General features: G+C 39.8%; 1 protein-coding gene across 3 annotated transcripts in view; it reads left to right on the top strand.

Annotated features, from left to right (window-relative positions):
• The window catches only part of LOC109423252 (hemicentin-2), a 759984-nt gene that overhangs the window by 31323 nt on the left and 711108 nt on the right, over positions 1-17553 (top strand). The window lies entirely within an intron of this gene.

Below are 17553 nucleotides of genomic sequence, written 5' to 3'. Positions count from 1 at the left end.
CGTGGGTCCCGAGATAAACTAGCCTAGGGCTAAAAATCTCGTTAATACAGATAAAAAAAAAAAAAATTCTATACTCAGTCACAACCTTTTAGTTACAAAGCATCACTCGCAAATCTTAATATATATTGCGATCTTTTGGATGCTGGTATATGAATATTTTGTTGGAAGCAGATTCTATGCGCTTGAAGTAGACTGCGTATTTGTCAAAGTACATAATGAGCCCACTCTCCTTTTTGGCACTTCATACAACAATTGTTGTATTTTAACATCCAACGCCTTGCTTTTTCTATAACGAGGAACCTACAATATGGCAGTCCTGCACACCGCCTATTTTAATTGGTGAAACTTGGCAGCTCGACTACATTTTTTAAGATTTTTATCGGTATGATTTAGTTTTTACAAAAAGAAATAACTGTAGTGTTTCTATGATATCTGAGTTGAGTTAGGTACAGTCAATGCATCTTTGAAAAATCGTAACTACTCTTATCTAATCTCATACATACGCGGAATCACCCTGGAAAGCAATCGTGTTACTTTTCTTGTCAATACTGATGCTTGCAGCATATCAGAGATATTCCACATGCATCAAAGCGGCCTGGTCTACTGCGTTGTATTTACGCGCAAAGATGATTCTTCGAAATACTTGGAGTACAGAATATTTTATTTCGGCAAGGTACTTCTCGAATTTACAGGGGAGGAAGGATGCGTGGACGGTGAAGTTACCCATTTCGCACACTTTCTTCCTAATGTCTCGATTATTTAATTTATATTTTTAAATTTATATTTAATAAACCACCCACTGACAACCACCATTTTCAAAAACAGTAATCAAACCAAAACTCTTTTGCCTTTTTGAAATATACCGTCGATGGGGGTGACAATGGGTCTAGGGGGTGAGATTGGGTCAAAACGGAGAAACATAAAATTTGAAATAGCTCATCAACTATCGCTAATTTATATTGAAAACTTTATATTATTTCAAAGAGGAGATATATTTACACGCCATGATGCAGAATAAGATGTTTAGTAATAATCGTTTTTTGTTAAATTTGTGGCTAAACTTATGTGATGAAACTACTAGTAAATCACTCTGAAAAAAATTCTCCTTCGTAATGTTTAACACAATTACCTAACCATAAAATTTCTTATAAGTGGTTAGCTGTAGGTATTACCTGGTTGATGCAATGAAAAAAGCGGGCTGGCATTGCTCTTTTTATTTAAAAATTCAATATTTTCGACCCCATGTCTAAAGATTAAGAATGGGGGTGAGATTGGGTCAAGCAAGTTATCGAATGCACATAACCTTAACTAAAAATTCAACTTGTTATCCAGCCCTCATTTGACGTTAGAGTGGTGCCATGTTTACAGTAACTTCATAAAAGCACACTTTCTCTCGAGAATATGTCGAGAAGTGTCAAACGAGTGTGTTAATACGTTAAGTGCCTAAAATAATTTATAACAATACACCCATGCGTTTGAACAGCTCCTCTAATCATCAGCTAATCTGTAGTGTACTGCAATATCGTAAGCTTACAAAATATACTTATTAGCGTTCTTCTTCTCCACTCATTTTTGTTGTGTTACATAATATTTGAACGACCCTCTATCTTGAGATGGAGTGATTTACTTTAGCAATATAAAGGCCAATGATCATGTACATAAGAGTTTATAACGGAGGGTTTGGTTAAACATTTCTTATGCAGTATACTAAAACTATCATGTTTTTTTACAATCAATCTTTCAATGCGCCCCTCCCTCATTGTAATCCCCCCTCCTCTCAGGGTGAAATTCTAAATGAGCATGATTATGATGGTTAAAAATGGTGCTACAGCATACAAACGTTATTTTATCAAATTTCAATTATTTTTTCGGTTGTATTAGCCCTTTTAGGTGGATTAATCATCTTTCAAAATGACCTAAGTTTTTATTCGTCATGATAACATTGTGTTTTAAGTAGGTTTACTACATATGATCAATAAAATTAACTTATATTCTTAGATAGGCGATTTCGAATACTTTGACCCATTCTCACCCCCTCTAAGGGGTGAGATTGGGTCAATTTTCAATCATTTGTAGTTTAGTAAGCAATTCATATAACGTGATACTTTCTTGCTAAACTATCATTACCACATAGGAGAGTACACATCTATATATATAAAAATGAGTTTGATGTACTTTTGAGGCAACAAAACTCACGAACGGGTTAACCGATCAGCATGACTCTTGCACGGTTCGATTTGTATTCATGGTAGCTGTGTTTATATATAAAAAAAAGTTATGAAAATCAACCTAAAAGTTGAACAATTGTGAAATTACTGAAATTGTCAGGAGCGGGGAAGAATGCAAAACGATCGCAATAAAACCAATCTAGAGTGCGGTGCTGCAATGAACTCAACAGTTGTCAAACAACCACAACCAAAATGGCAGTACAACGTCTGCCGGGACAGCTAGTACCAAATAAAAAGTTATTCCGACTTCAATTGCATTTGTTATTAACCAAACAATTTTTGAGTACCCTTTTTTGACCCATTCTCACCCCCAACGACGGTACACGACAAAACGAAACGCGAGGCACAGCTCTTTCAAAGCGGAGGATCTCAGCCCGGAAAGTGAAGAAAGAAAACCTTGTGGTCACTTATTACCGTCAAATAGTTTCTTTTCGGGTTAGAAAATACGCACATCTTCTCACCGGAATCTGCGTCGGATGACGATAATTTTGAAACTTGTTGGAACGAACTTCGCGAGTTATTTATTTGGACATTTTTCTAAGTGTGCGAAACTACGCTTTACTTGCTGCGTAGAAAACCCGGCTCAAACATGTACGTGTTAAAACAGCAAAACTCACTGAATCACTATACATTTCTCCAAATATTAGTTTCGAAACGATCGGCCGAATCGAAAACTAAAGCTGCGATTATGAGCAATCGTAACTATTTTTAAGAGAAAATCAATACATTTTCGATATGCATGATCCTAAAATTGGCGAAGAAGCGAAAACTTTATTCATAACATACTTAAGCAAAGCTTGTCAATTTAAACCTATTGTTTTTCTGCGTTTGTATTGTCACTCTATCACAATTCTATGTCAGACAATTTGTCGTGTTATTCGTGTAACGATCTATGATATTGATTGGTTGAAAATTTCAAATATTTGATGCAAACTAAAATAAATTCCTACCTATACAAAACAAGAAAATCATCCTCTAGAAACTATATACCTGGCAACAAATCCATACTCATGTTCTTTCGTCTCCTCTTTACGCTACCCAGAGAGCTAAACGCGAGAGAGCACACGAGCCTACGGATAGAGACCGTACTTTGCGTGTCTCTATATTCTAAGCCCTGCTACGAACCGTACGTAAACTTTTCGCTTTCGAGCCCTACTTAGCAGCGACCGGTGCGGTTCGCATCTTTGTTCGGGGCTCTACTTAACGTTAAAACGCTTGATTGAGCCCATGAGTGGGCTTGGTCTAAGGAAGCTAGGGTATGATTTTTCCATCGTTGTCCTCAGCCTGTCCAAAATACATGAATTACCCTAGTCCAAGGTTGCAACCATTCATTTGCAAAAATTGACATTCATTTGCTATCACCCCAGTTCAGAAGCATGCTATCAAAAAACAATGTATGGATGAATTTAACCTTGTAGTTTTATCTGAAAGTTTGCCGAGTAACATTGGGGTCGCAAACGTATACCAAAGTCGTGAGCGAGCTGTGAAGGCAACTCTCAACACGGTGAATGTAAATTTCATTCACGCTGTGGAAAGTTGCCTTCACAGCTCGCTCACGACTTTGGTATGCGTTTGCGACCCCAATGTTATTCGGCAAACTTTCAGATAAAACTACAAGGTTAAATTCATCCATACATAGTTTTTCGATAGCATGCTTCTGAACTGAGATAATAGCAAATGAATGTAAATCTTTGCAAATGAATGGTCGCAACCTTGCCCTAGTCGTTTATGAACAAATATTGGTTACATAGTATACCTTCTGGCGCTTCTCTACGAGATACCGCTTCGGATCGCAACGAATGTTGGTCCCGAGTAAGTGATTTATTTTGGGTCCCCGTTAAGAATTTTGCTATCTTCAATGCATATAGGTGTGTACCTGCGTAGATGCTTGAAATCAGTTTATGTCTAGCCGCAACCACCCAGTCATGGTCAGGCAAGTTACCTTGTGCTCCAGGTGCATCAAAAATGGAGCTTGTTTATTCGCTGTCTATGGGTACCTATGGGTACACGGGCTTTGTCGTCTTGTGATATAAAAGCACTTGTTTTGATCCAAGGCACAGTGGGAAAAATCGACCCAAAAAACGGATCTTTTAACGCCGCTGGTTTCGGTACGTGAAGTTGACCATTTCTGACGTAAAAAATTACGAGAAATCGATTGGTGCTAAATTCATTCACCGCACGGCACGGGAAGTGGTCCATTTTGCTCCATTTTGCCCTTTTTTATGCAAAAAGAGAATCAAAATGTACTTTCAAACAACTAACACGTCTGTATATCATTGAAAACAGCTGCAGGTGTAATTGGAAGTTAATAGGAATCATAAGAATACATGAAAGATCCTTTTAAATGCTTATTTTGCCCCATATGCCCCATATGTCGAATATTCACAATTTTTCCTAATTATGAATGGATTTTTAATGTTACTGGCTTGAAGTTGATTTGTTTGGCATAAACAAAAAGCGCTAGATCTTTTATCACCAGAATCATCTTCGGGAGTTGTCCAGTTTGCCCCCTTTTGCCCTATTTTCATGAAAAATGAGAATTAAAATGAATTTATTGAAAACAAATACTGCTATGGAGCGTTGAAATTAGTTTTAGGTGTAGTAAAGCTAACAGATATCATGCGCATAAATGAAAGATATTTTCCCTATGTTTCCTACGTGCCCCTAAAACTGCTGGATGATAAATTTTTTTTTGGTTTGTAATGTCACTGGTTGCAATACATGAAGTACCAGATCATTTTTTATATATACAAATACGGTTCATCGATAAGGTTTAGAATCATTTACGAGAGGGTACAAATAGCTGTCCATTTTACCCCAATTTGCACTGATTTGTTGTCGCCTCATGAATGAATTGATTTCCCCCATTTGCTTATGTTCGAATTGATGGACTTTTGTTACTGAAACCAATGTAGGGGGATTAGGGGCATAATGGACACCCGGGGCGAAATGGACACCCCTGTTTTTGCTGAAACCGTTGACTTTTATGTAAAACGTTTAATGCATAAGTGTAAAGGAACAAGTCATTGTTCTATTTTTCAAAAGTACCATTTATATTCCTTCAAAATAACCAAAATATCATTGAAATTGAAGAATGTTTTTCATATGGTGGATTTCTTATAATTTCGAAGTAGCAGCAAATAAGGCATTACGAGTGTTTGAGTGTGCCCTCCATAAAAACAAGGGAATTGTTAGCTTATCTGCATGTATACGCAGATTTAGCAATGGATGAAGTATTATATTTTTGATCAGAACTTATTGAAAATAGCTATTTCAATGTTGTAGTCGATTCGGGGCGAAATGAACACTGGCAATTATGAATGGATGTACGCGCATTGCATACTGTTAGGCGTTTTAGAGAATTTGGAAAAAATCAATCTGATTATTTTAGCCTAAAATTAATTTAATTAACTTTGAAGTTATGTAAACTCGTCTAAGATGGAGTATTATATCTGTGGTATTGATCTCCGTAGGTAAATTACTTAACTGGTCGATATTCTCAAAGATACAGCATAAAATATGCAGGGGTGTCCATTATGCCCCGATGGGTGTCCATTTCGCCCCGTACCTTTCCTGCCAGCCCCAAAATACACACGGTTTTCAATTCATTATTTTTTCTCAATAATGACATTCTACCAGCTGTAAATGATTGAAATACGTAGGAAACAAGTTAAAGTTGTAGGCCAACTGATAATATGTTAAGTTTTTGTCTGTTATACAGGCCAAACGTACTCATTTGCTTAGGGTGTCCATTATGCCCCTAATCCCCCTACATAATCGAAAGGACTGATTAAATGAGGCATCTGAAATATATATAATTTGGTGCGTTGAGACGCCCTATTTAATTAGTTTAGCGCATATTTGATATATTTTATAAAATGCTTATTATGCTCTTAATTCTTCATCAAAAGCTGAAATTATAGAAAATGTCAGTTGATAACATTGGTTTCAGAAGCAATGCTAATAAGGGAAATTCATTTATTCATTACTTGACAAAAAATCAGGGCAAATTGATTTATTCATTACATGACAAAAATCACTGCAAAATGAGGTGAAATGGACAGCTATTTATACTATTCCGAGAATAATTGTAGTATTAATCGATAAACCGCATTTGTATATATCAAAAATGATTCAGGGCTTCATGTTTTACAAAACTATGCAAAATATATTATTATCCAGCAGTTTTAGGGGCTTGTAGGGTAAAATAGGAAAAATATATTTCTTATATGCGCATGATATCTGTTAGCTTCCAATTGCACCTAAAACTAATTTCAACGTTCCATAGCAGTATTTGTTTTTCATAAATACATTTTAAATCTCATTTTTCATGAAAATAGGGCAAAAGGGGGTAAATTGGACAACTCCCGAAGATGATTCTGGTGATGCAAGATCCAGCGCTTTTTTTATGCCAAACAAATCAACTTCAAGTCAGTAACATTAAAAATCCATTCATAATTAGGAAAAAATGTGAATATCCGACAGTTGTTGGGGCATATGGGGCAAAATAAGCATTTAAAAGGATCTTTCATGTATTCTTATGATTCCTATTAACTTCCAATTACACCTGCAGCGGTTTTCAATGATATACAGACGTGTTAGTTGTTTGAAAGTACATTTTGATTCTCTTTTTATATGAAAAAAGGCAAAATGGGGCAAAATAAACCACTTCCCATGCTGTGCGGTGAATGAATTTAGCATCAATCGATTTCTTGTAATTTTTTTACGTCAGAAATGGTCAACTTCACGTACCGAAACCAGCGGCGTTAAAAGATCCATTTTTTGGGTCGATTTTTCCCACTGTGCAAGGATCGACGCAACCGTTTCAACGGACTTATTAAAATTCTAAACAAAAGTGGTTTGTCGTATGCGAAACGCATTAGAAAAACTAACTAAAAATTACAAATACCGTAAACCGGGATCAAATTGCCGCTGAAATTGATCATTTGAGTACTACATTGTAATTCCATACTCAGAACTTCCAAGCGTCGTAATGATCTCATTTTTTTCATCTTTTAATTCATATATGAGCGGTTCCATATCATTTCAGCAACGAGTAGTTTTCATATTTTTTTTATTTGGATGAGACCTTGCATACTAGTCTTTGGGGGAGAAAAACGCCGTTTTGCATACTTGGTTCGCCATTTTGAATCTAGCGTTACTTATGAGAAGGGCCTATGAAAAATGCACATGATATCTTCAAAAAATTGTATCTCGAAAACAGTTTGTCCGATCAGTTTGGTGCCTTCGGCGAAGTTTTAGACAATTGTTTGTGCTATATGGAGAAAATATGCACGGTAAAAAAATGTTTGGTTTTTGTGTTTTGAACTAAAATATAGATTTTCCCTTAAAAGTTACATGTTAACATTTTTTTAATTATCCTTATGTTATAGCTGACTGAAAATGCTATCTAGTGCACAGTGGGTTGTTCTGGAGAAAAATAGGTTACAATGAAAAAAAAAATGTTTTAAAAAATTACGATTTTCAAAAAAAGCTATTAAGAAAAGTTAAGAAAGTTTGTCGCCCTAATTTTATGAGAGTACATCAAATTTGCAAGGCAAAAGTACTTCGGTAACATTTTTCTAAGATGCACCGAAGGTAGGTTGTCATTTTGAAACCGATTTGGCAACGGTTGGTGGGGTTCGTGCGTTATGAAGGCGGTTGCCAATTTGGGTTTACTCACGCATTGGTTGGCATCGTCTAAGGGCGAGGCAAACTAGATGTTAGTCACACGAACAGTCGCGACCGACATTGGATTTCTGTGGCTGGTTATTCTAATGGGCAGGTGGAGGCCCTACTGTCAGCAACCTTCTGGTGCAGCTGATAGGGCCTGAAGGATAGTGATATCCTTGCCTTCAGCAGGTCAGATCGTGTTGCACGTGGGCATCAATTCTTGATGCTTGCAAATCAGTTGGGCGCGGTGGCACAATGCCACCTCTACTGTCCGTGTCTCATCTACCAATCTTCTGTCAAAGCTACTCAACTGTTCATTGAAACTAAATTCATTGATTGTCAGCATTGTATTTGCTTTTTATGTGATCTATTCTATATTCACCGAAGTTTTGTCCCTCACGCTAACACCGCTCAGTACTAAAGTGCATAATTTCCTGACTACACCAAAAATGTGTAACCTTTGCACATTCACAAAATCAGCTGCTGTGTCCACAAAATCGTTAAATTCGAAAAAAATGTGTACGGCAATCTAGCTAGGTTTACTAATGACCTTGGGAAACAAAAAATATCGACATTTCGCATCTAGACGAGTGTACGAGCTGTTTTTGAGAATGTGTAACTGTTACACATTTTTGTGTGGTCTGGAAATTATGCACTTATGAGTAGGGCTTACACATTCTAGGTGCTGAGTGGTTCTAGCGTGCTGCGACCTTCATAGATTCGTGAAAATGCTTATTGAACACTAAACTGAGGAGAACCCTCTGTCGCAGTTGAGACGTAACCACCGATCCTCAGATGAATGGAGTAATTTTAGTGCTGGCTTTTGTGGCAGTTAGAGTAGCTATCACCCAGTTCTTGCGCCTTTATTGAGAGATAAGTTTCTTCATTGGTCAAGTTCGTCCCCATTGTGCAATTTTTGTCGCTACGCACAAACGCAATGTACGCTGTTCATTCACCTTCTGATTGAATTAACTAAATTAAATTACTTAAAGTGCTGGGTCGAGTCTGCTCCGCAAGACGAAACCCATTTTACTCCAGTCCAATACCCAAAACATATACAAGTGGATGATGATGGTGGCACTGGCTGTGGCTCTGTGGTGAACTGGGTATCAGTTCGTTCTTAGGGCCACTTCGAATCGGGCAGTAAATGAGAGAGGATGTCATCTTCGTCTTGTTGGGCTAATGGAACGACAATGACTATTTTTGGCTGAGTGGTATACATGGAGGCGGTTGGGATGCTGCGCCATCATGTCTGCCCGGCCGGGTGAGTTCCACGGGCACGAGCGAACGGAACCGAACGAGAACGTGTTTTGCTTTAATTAGGATTTCATTTGAATATTACTCGAGGTTCGGGCCGGATGGGGGCGTATGCGTGCGTGCCGGGGTTTTTGGGCTGTTTGGGTTTTCCTATTTCACTACACTTCAACGCGCCACCCGAGACCAGCTGGGGAGAGTTCTTTATTGTGGCGAATTTTTATGTCGGTTAAAACGTGAGAGTGTTACGAATCTTAGCGGGCGTTGGTTGGAGAGAAGCGTGTGGCGTGCGGATGGTTCGGTCGGCTATATTTTTTCCGGTTCTGGATGGTGATGGTGTGATACAACGACACGAGTGGGATTTTAGATTGCAGGAAAATGGCTGCTAATAAAAGCCTCGATAGCAGTGGGAGTTCAAGAAGGCCGGGCGGAAATTAGCGCAGCGGAGTAATTATTTAGAGATGACTGAGGGCCTTCGGACCTGAATGAGATGGCAGCCCAAGTCATAAAGCGAATATAATTTTAAAACGCTTTAAGAAAGTGTACATACAAAAATCTACAAAAAAAAATAGGATTTAAAAAGGATGAACTGATACAGGCGGTAAGAGATTTAGAAAAAAAAACCTCTTATGTTTATTATTCAAATAGTACCAAGAGGAAAACTGAGCGAAATGTTTAAATCTTTACTTGCGTGCTGTTGTCTACGTCATCTTGTACCATCAAGATTTCTTGCGAACATAATCATTGCAGGGTTGCTATCTGACATTCTTACAACATATCCTTCCAGTTTTGACAGCCTGTGGATATGGATGCTGTGTTCGCCTTAGAGTTCAACAAGCTCGTGAGTGGTTTATTCTTAGCCGTTACACACCGTTCTCCTGCATGCCACCAAAAATTGTCTTAATTACTCGAACACCTTTAGTATTGGTAAGTTCTCCTCGAGCATGGTCCAAGCCCCCCCGTAGAGGATCACCAATCTTATCAGCGTCATATACATGGTACAATTGACGCAAGGCTGAGTCTTCTTCGGCCAAAGTTTCTTCTGTAGCCAAAAATATCTGGTGAATACTGTGGAATTTCTTCCTCAAAAAAATATCTCTAACTTCACAGGTTAGCAGTCCAAATCAATCTGATCTTTCTTTATTTCTCCTGTAAGCTTTACATTTCTACATTCTCTTTTCTGGAGCACTTCATCGAGAATGCTAGATTCTGACGCAAAACCATAAAAATCACATTCTGAATCAATATCAATATTAAACAACATTTCATCTTCACGTCGTCGTTTATACACTACCCGTCATAAGTACGGACTTACAAAAAATATTGCAACAATATTGCATCACCCTGACACACCTTGATATTTCCAAAACCTGAGGACTTACAAAGATGCTGTCTTCAGGAAAGTTATTCAGAAGACCAAAAGCAACAACTTTTCTGAAGGCGGCATTTTTGTAGGTGTTCTGGTTTTAGAGATATCGAGGTGAGTCAGTGTGATGCGATATTGTTGCAAAACTTTTTGTGAGTCCGTACTTATAACGGGTAGTGTATTTTCGGCTATTCTGCTTAACTGGCGCAACAGGAACATCAAAGGTGTGGCATGCTTTGACAGGGATTCTTAACGGTGCCACTGGATGCACTGGTATTCTTTATCACACTACAAAACCTAACCTCAAAAATGTTTGACAGCTCTTAGGTCACATGACAGATGTAACATGAGCAAAAAGAGGACGATAACAAGGTCGGTAAAGTGGAGCCTCGTAGCCGTGCGGTTAGGGTCACCAAGCTTATAATCGCACCATGCTATGGGGTGAGGGTTCGATTCCCGCTTCGGGCGTTGAAACTTTTCGTGAGAATAGTTTCTTCCCCGTTTCCACTGGTGCATGCTCCGTTGTCGGTTGTCTAATGTTAAGCTTAAAACAGTCTGTACACCCGAAAGCTGAAGACGTTGTCCGTGTCTTTTATCTTGCCTGTTGTTCAAGGCTGGGTTGATTAATGTAATGAAAAATTGCCGAACTCTTTCCACAAAATGTAAAACTATGCTTTTGGCGAGAGTTGTTTGACACCTTTAGCTGCATTCTGTGTGCCGTAATAATCCTACTAGCGAGTGAAATTTCTTATATAATCAACAATTTCATCCTCTTTGACGGCATTTATTGTTTTCACTTGTAAGGTTGGCTCCAGAAGGTACTTCTCCATGAGGGATAAAAAATATCCAACAACGATCTGCTTTGTAGTGTACCAAATCGTTATCACAACTCAGGACTACTAATTGGAGAGAATGTTGACACTTGTTCAGCTAAATCGAGTAAAACCGTGAAATTGCCCAAAGTCATTCAGCCAATTTCCATCAATTACTGCTAAAAGTTTACTGCATTTTAGAAAAAGAAAAAGTGCACAATGCTTGAACTGTTTCAAAAACGTTTTCTCTGAATAACACTCTCAGCAGTCTACCTCCATTTTCAAATACTTTTTATCAACTTTTGGTTCAACATAACGAGGCTTACTTATCTTATTGACCGACGAAATCGTTGGTAACCCACAGTTTCTTCTTCATCATCAGTCTCCATGTCTACTTTCATTCTCTTAAAAAGTCGAGAGATACTAGTCGAGAAAAACCGTCCGTAACTAGGAAAAACCGTCAACAAACAGATGTCACTTCGCATTCCCAGAATGTTTTCACTTAGGTATGTCGTTTTCATTTTTGATTCAGTTCCAACCTGGGTTGGAACTGGGTCAGGTCACAGTTGCAGCATTTACCCGACTCAGGTTTGCTTGTGCTGAAATGTGTTTGACGTTTGTTTGTTTACACCTTTTCCGCCGATCCAGCTCCAACCCAGGTTCAAAAACAAATTCGACATTAGGAAATCAGATATAGCAACCCGAAAAAACGAGCATATCGACATATGATGAGGAAACAAGAGTGGAAATCTAGAGCCAAAACGAACGAAATCGCATTGAGATATCGTAAAAAAGGAGATAACGACTTGCAGGTAAAACGTATGCAGATTCAAGGGATCGACCAATCCATTGATATAGCGAGAGGTTTGAAGGCAAATGAACCACGAGCTGCATCAGCTGCTGAGAGAACCAACCATTGTCCATACCGCGAAAATCGGGAGGCTACGTTGAGCGGGTCACGTCATCAGGATGTCGGATAGCAACCCGACTAAAATGGTTCTCGAGAGGTATCCGACCGGTACAAGAAGACGTGAAGCGCAGCGAGATAGGTGGGTCGACCAAGTGGAGGACGATCTGCGGACCCTACGCAGAGTGCGGAACTGGAGACAAACAGCCATGGAGACGGAATGGAGACGGCTACTATGTACAGTAGTGTGGGACACCAAAATACATTTTACTCCTGTATACTTTTTGAGTTCCATTTTGGCCCCATATCAACTGTGCAAAATTTCAGCTCGATCGGAGAAACTATATTTTAGCGCCAGCCGTTTTAAATTTTCATACGATTTACTATGGGGAAAATCACTCTTTTAAAGAAAAATCACCACATGTTGCCCCTTAACCCCTCAAAATATATCGATGAATGATTTCTGTTGGAAATTTTACGAGGAACAAACCCTCTGAAGACCGCAAAGCGATCGAAGGCATGTGGAAAAAGTTATTGACTGAAAACCGAATGACATGCCCACGCTGTTTAACACGTAAGGAATAACAATAAATAATAAAATCTCGTCATTTTATCGATCGGGTAAGGCTTAATAACTTTTTCCACGAATGTCGCATCGCTTTGCGGTCTTCGGTGGTCTGATTCCCCGTGAAGTTATCTACAGAAATCATTCAACGACTTATTTTTAGGGATCAATGGTTGACCTCAAGCGATTTTTCTTTGAAGAGGTAAATTTTCCCCATAGTAAATCGTATGAAAAACTAAGAATGGCGGGCGCTAAAATATAGTTTCTTCGATCGATCTGAAATTTTGCACAGTTGATATGGGACCAAAATGGAGCTCAAAAAGTATACAGGAGTTGGAGTTTTTCCATTTTTTATATTTTCCCATATAAACCGTGTACCAGGCTAATGTACAGCAGAGGCCACCCCGGCCTTAGCCTGATCGGTAAGGTAAGTAACCTGCTCAATCTTCGACAAGGGAGCCATCAGTGTAACATACGATGCCTCTGAAATACTTCTCTCCAGATAATCAGATGTCCACTCTTCCCGAGAAGGGAATTTCGTGGAAACTGTCCTTAATGGAAAATTACAAGCAATTGTTAAATCACTTGGAGAAAGGACAACTTTGTCCCAATTTACCAAAAGTGGAAACAAAGTATTGTGTGTTGAACTGCGGTTCACAGGAGTTTCCTCTATTGAACCGAGTACCCATAGGCGGTAAGTGCAAGAAAGTACTTCTTGTTTGAGATGAATGTATAGTGGGGCAACGTCAAAGAGAACTTCGAGCGCTGCCGTGGTAGTTGAAGAGAACGCTTCAGACATCGCCATTAAGCACATCCTTTGGAGATGGCCTAATTTTAATTGGACCGTTCTCACTTTGTCCTTTTGCCATCCCACAAGACACCCATAAGCCAATATTGGACGAACAACAGTCGTGTAAACCCATTTGATATATTTGGGTTTTAGACCCCAAGTTGTACCAAAGGTTCGCCGGCATTGCCCGAAGGCCATACAAGCTTTCTTGATTCTGAACTCAATGTGAGGTGTCCAGGAAAGCTTGGAATCAAGAATGACTCCAACGTACTTTACCTGTTCAGTCACATTGATTTCAGAATCAAAAAAACGCAAAGGTCGAACACCATTACGGTTTCGCCTTTCCGTGAAAAGAACAATAGATGTTTTACTCGGATTAACCGAAAGGCCATATTGGCGACACCAACCCTCAACTACCTGAAGGGCGCTTTGCATCAGGTCGAAAAGGGTGATGATACACATACCAACTAACAATGTTAGGTTTGTAGTCGTCGGCAAAACCTTAAGTAGGAAAACCGCTATTATTGAGTTGCCTCAATAGCGTATCTGCTGCGAGATTCCACAAAAGTGGTGACAAGTCTCCTCCTTGGGGGCATCCACAAACATTCAATTTCCTAATCGCCGCTTTACGATATGTCGCGAAGAGATGTTGGTTTTTGAGCATTTGGTGAATCCAATTGGGAATCATTGGAGATATACTGTGACTCCGTGCGGCTTCCACTATGCCATCGAAAGGCACGTTGTCAAAGGCACCCTCGACATCTAAGAAGACACCCGATCAGGATAGCTTTTGAGCGAACGCCTTCTCGATATCGTAAACAACTTTGTGTAAAAGAGTCACAGTGGACTTTCCAGATTGGTAAGCATGTTGGTTCACATGAAGAGGCACATTGGCCAGATGAACATCACGGATGTGATGATCGACTATGCGTTCTAAGCATTTCAGAAGAAAAGAGGTCAAACTGATAGGTCTGAAGCTCTTTGCTTCTTCATACGACGCGCGACCCACTTTCGGAATAAACTTCACAGTAATATCCCGTCAGGATTTGGGAATATACCCTGTAGCAAAACTGCAAACAAGTAGTTGTTTCAAAACATGTTTGAAATGATCAAATCCCTTCTGAAGCAAAATAGGATAAATCCCATCTGCCCCAGGAGATTTGAAAGGAGCAAAGCTATTAAGTGCCCATTCAATCGATTCTAAAGTTATGATACTCCGAGCCAAAGCTAAAGAATCATAACTACAAGAAAAGACATCACGATCATCCGAAGATGTAATATCCACACATCCGGAGAAGTGTGTACTGAATAAACATTCTAAAACTTCCTCATCAGAGGAAGTGAAATCACCATTTGGCAAACGAAGTTCGTTCACTTGAAAATCCTTAGATTTTGCAAGGATTTTGTTCAATCGACTGGCTTCACTCAGACTGGAAACATTTGTACAAAGGTTTTTCCAGCCAGATCGTTCAGCAGACCGAAGAGCTTTCTGATAGGCCTTGCGAGCCGACCTGAAAGCCTCCGATCCAGCCCAACGTCGTCTGTTCCAACTCTTTCTACATTGTTTCCTGAGCTTCGCCAGATCAGAGTTCCACCAAGGAGTTCCTCTTGTGGTCTTCACAGACCGCAGAGGGCATGCTTCTTCAAAAGCTTCCCTGATGAAGGCCATTGTAGTATCAACGGCATCATCTTCTAAATCATTTGAAGTATCAATATATGTTGAGGATCCATGAAATTTCGCCGCAAGTAAATCAGTAAAGAAATCTCAATTAATTGACCGGGGATTCCTGAAACACAAGGTTTGCAAAGTAATTTTCAAGTGTTAAAAAAAAAGATATAGTTATGGTCAGATAAAGATTCTACATCTGACACATGCCAATTGGTCAACTCGTGACTAATTCTGCTAGTGCAAAGCGTTATGCCTAACACTTCCTCTCTAGCAGATACCATGAAGGTTGGGCGATTGTCTGTAAATCGCCTAATACGAAACCATATAGGTGAAAATTTAAACTAATCAATGGCATCTTCATAATCCCGCTTTATTTAGCCTCAAGTTTGAGTTTGCAGAAGGGCAGATGATTGTTTCTGGTTAACGGTCAGGTTTTTAATAGACCCCCTTTGCTAAACTTGATGGAAATGTTAAAACACATAAACTTTCACGATGTTCAACAATCACACATGAAGCAGCAAAAGTGTTGATAAATTATTGCTTTACATTGCTTGATATGTCTGAGATTATTATACCTACATATGCAAGCAATGATATACGCAAAACGTGTTGACTTTTCCGAGTACTCAGAGAAAAGCGGATGTCTCCTAAGAGGCATGCAAATTCCGACGAAAGCTAAATTAACCAGCTTTACGTCTCAGTATATTTGGAGAGAAATTCTTCGAAAGAAATTCCATTAATAAAAAGCCATTCTTACTCAAAAGCCCAGACAAGATTTCCTCTGTGTGATTCAGATAGCATTGAAAACGGAACCGAATAACCTCAAAATAGGTTCGTCTTGCGTGTCGGCCTACTTCACTCACACACACAGCTGCTGCGGATGCTGACTTCAACATAAAAGAGCCTTCTGCCACAAGGGCAACCATCCGATTCAGACTTAAAATTTAATACATTTCCATTCATTCCGAATGATAATCCCCGACCGTGTCGGCTTCCGGCCTTCAAATGCATGCCTCCTATCTCTCAATCTGAACCAGCTGGGCGAGGATTTTTCTCTTGGCTTCTTCTGTGGGTGGCAGGCAGCATACTCCACTGACTACCTACCTACCGACTACTGGTAGCAAAGCTCGTCGAACACTGATGCACAGCATCATTTGACTGTCTTCCCAAAGCCGAACCTCTTCGTCAATGAACAAGCCCTGCTGATGATGACGACGACAGCGGACGGCAGCGTGGCGGCAGCAAGAGCATCAAAGGGTGGAAAAACTCGTTCGGATGGGTTTTATTCAACCAAGGATCCAGGGAGCGCGAGGGAGGCAGGGAAGGGGATGCCTCATAAAAAATAAGACATCACAAGCACGCGTCATAGAGAGCCAAAACGTGTCCAGTTTGAGCGGGCGAGTGTGTTTGTGGGAAAGAGTTGGTCTCCAAAAGGCCGCCACGCTGTCGTCGACGTCGTCGTCTGTCCGGATGAAAAAAGTGATTATGTGAGAAATGGACACATTAGAGGCTTTCGGGTTCTCTTCTTTAACCTTCTCTGAAGTTCAGCGGACAATTTTTAGTTAGGGTTCGGATTATGGTTCCGGTTAGTCTGCTTATTATGGAAAAGCAAGGAGATTTTAAACTTGTTATAATTTGCAACAATCAACGGAAATTCATAAAGCATTAAATTCTGATACATTTGAATCACCCTAACAGAGTTCTGTTAGTTCAGTATGTTCAATTTGTCCAGTTGTTTGAATAAGTCCTTGTCGCGTTCACAAGTGCAGTACATACTGAAATAGTAAAAACCAAGTTGAATGTAAAAAAGTTGAAGTCGTGCCTACCACGGACTCCAGAAGAAGTTACAGTCTAAAAGGATTCACCGACGCTCTAAATGCACCATGCACATAACGCTAATTAGATCGATTGTTCGTTACGGACACGAGTCATGAACCATGCTGAAGGACCTACAAGCACTCGGAGTTTTCGGGCGACGCGCGCTAAGGACAATCTTCGCGATACACAGGAGAACGGTATGTGGCGTAGAGATGAACCATGAGCTCGCTGCACTCCACAACAAACACAGCATCCAGAAGGTGGCTAATGCCGGATGGATGCGGTGGGCAGGGCATATTGCAAGCTTGCCGAATAGCAACCCTGCAAAGTTGGTGTTCGCTACCGATCCGGTTATAACAAGAAGGTTTGGAGTATAGAGAGTACGATGGGTAAACCAGGTGGAGCGTGACCTGGCGAGCATTGGGCGTGACCGAGATTGGAGTGCGGCAGCCACGAATCGAGTTTTGTTGT

Source organism: Aedes albopictus, chromosome 1, assembly GCF_035046485.1.
Source record: "Aedes albopictus strain Foshan chromosome 1, AalbF5, whole genome shotgun sequence".
Lineage (NCBI taxonomy): Eukaryota > Metazoa > Arthropoda > Insecta > Diptera > Culicidae > Aedes > Aedes albopictus.
This window is presented reverse-complemented; position numbering and strand designations above follow the sequence as displayed.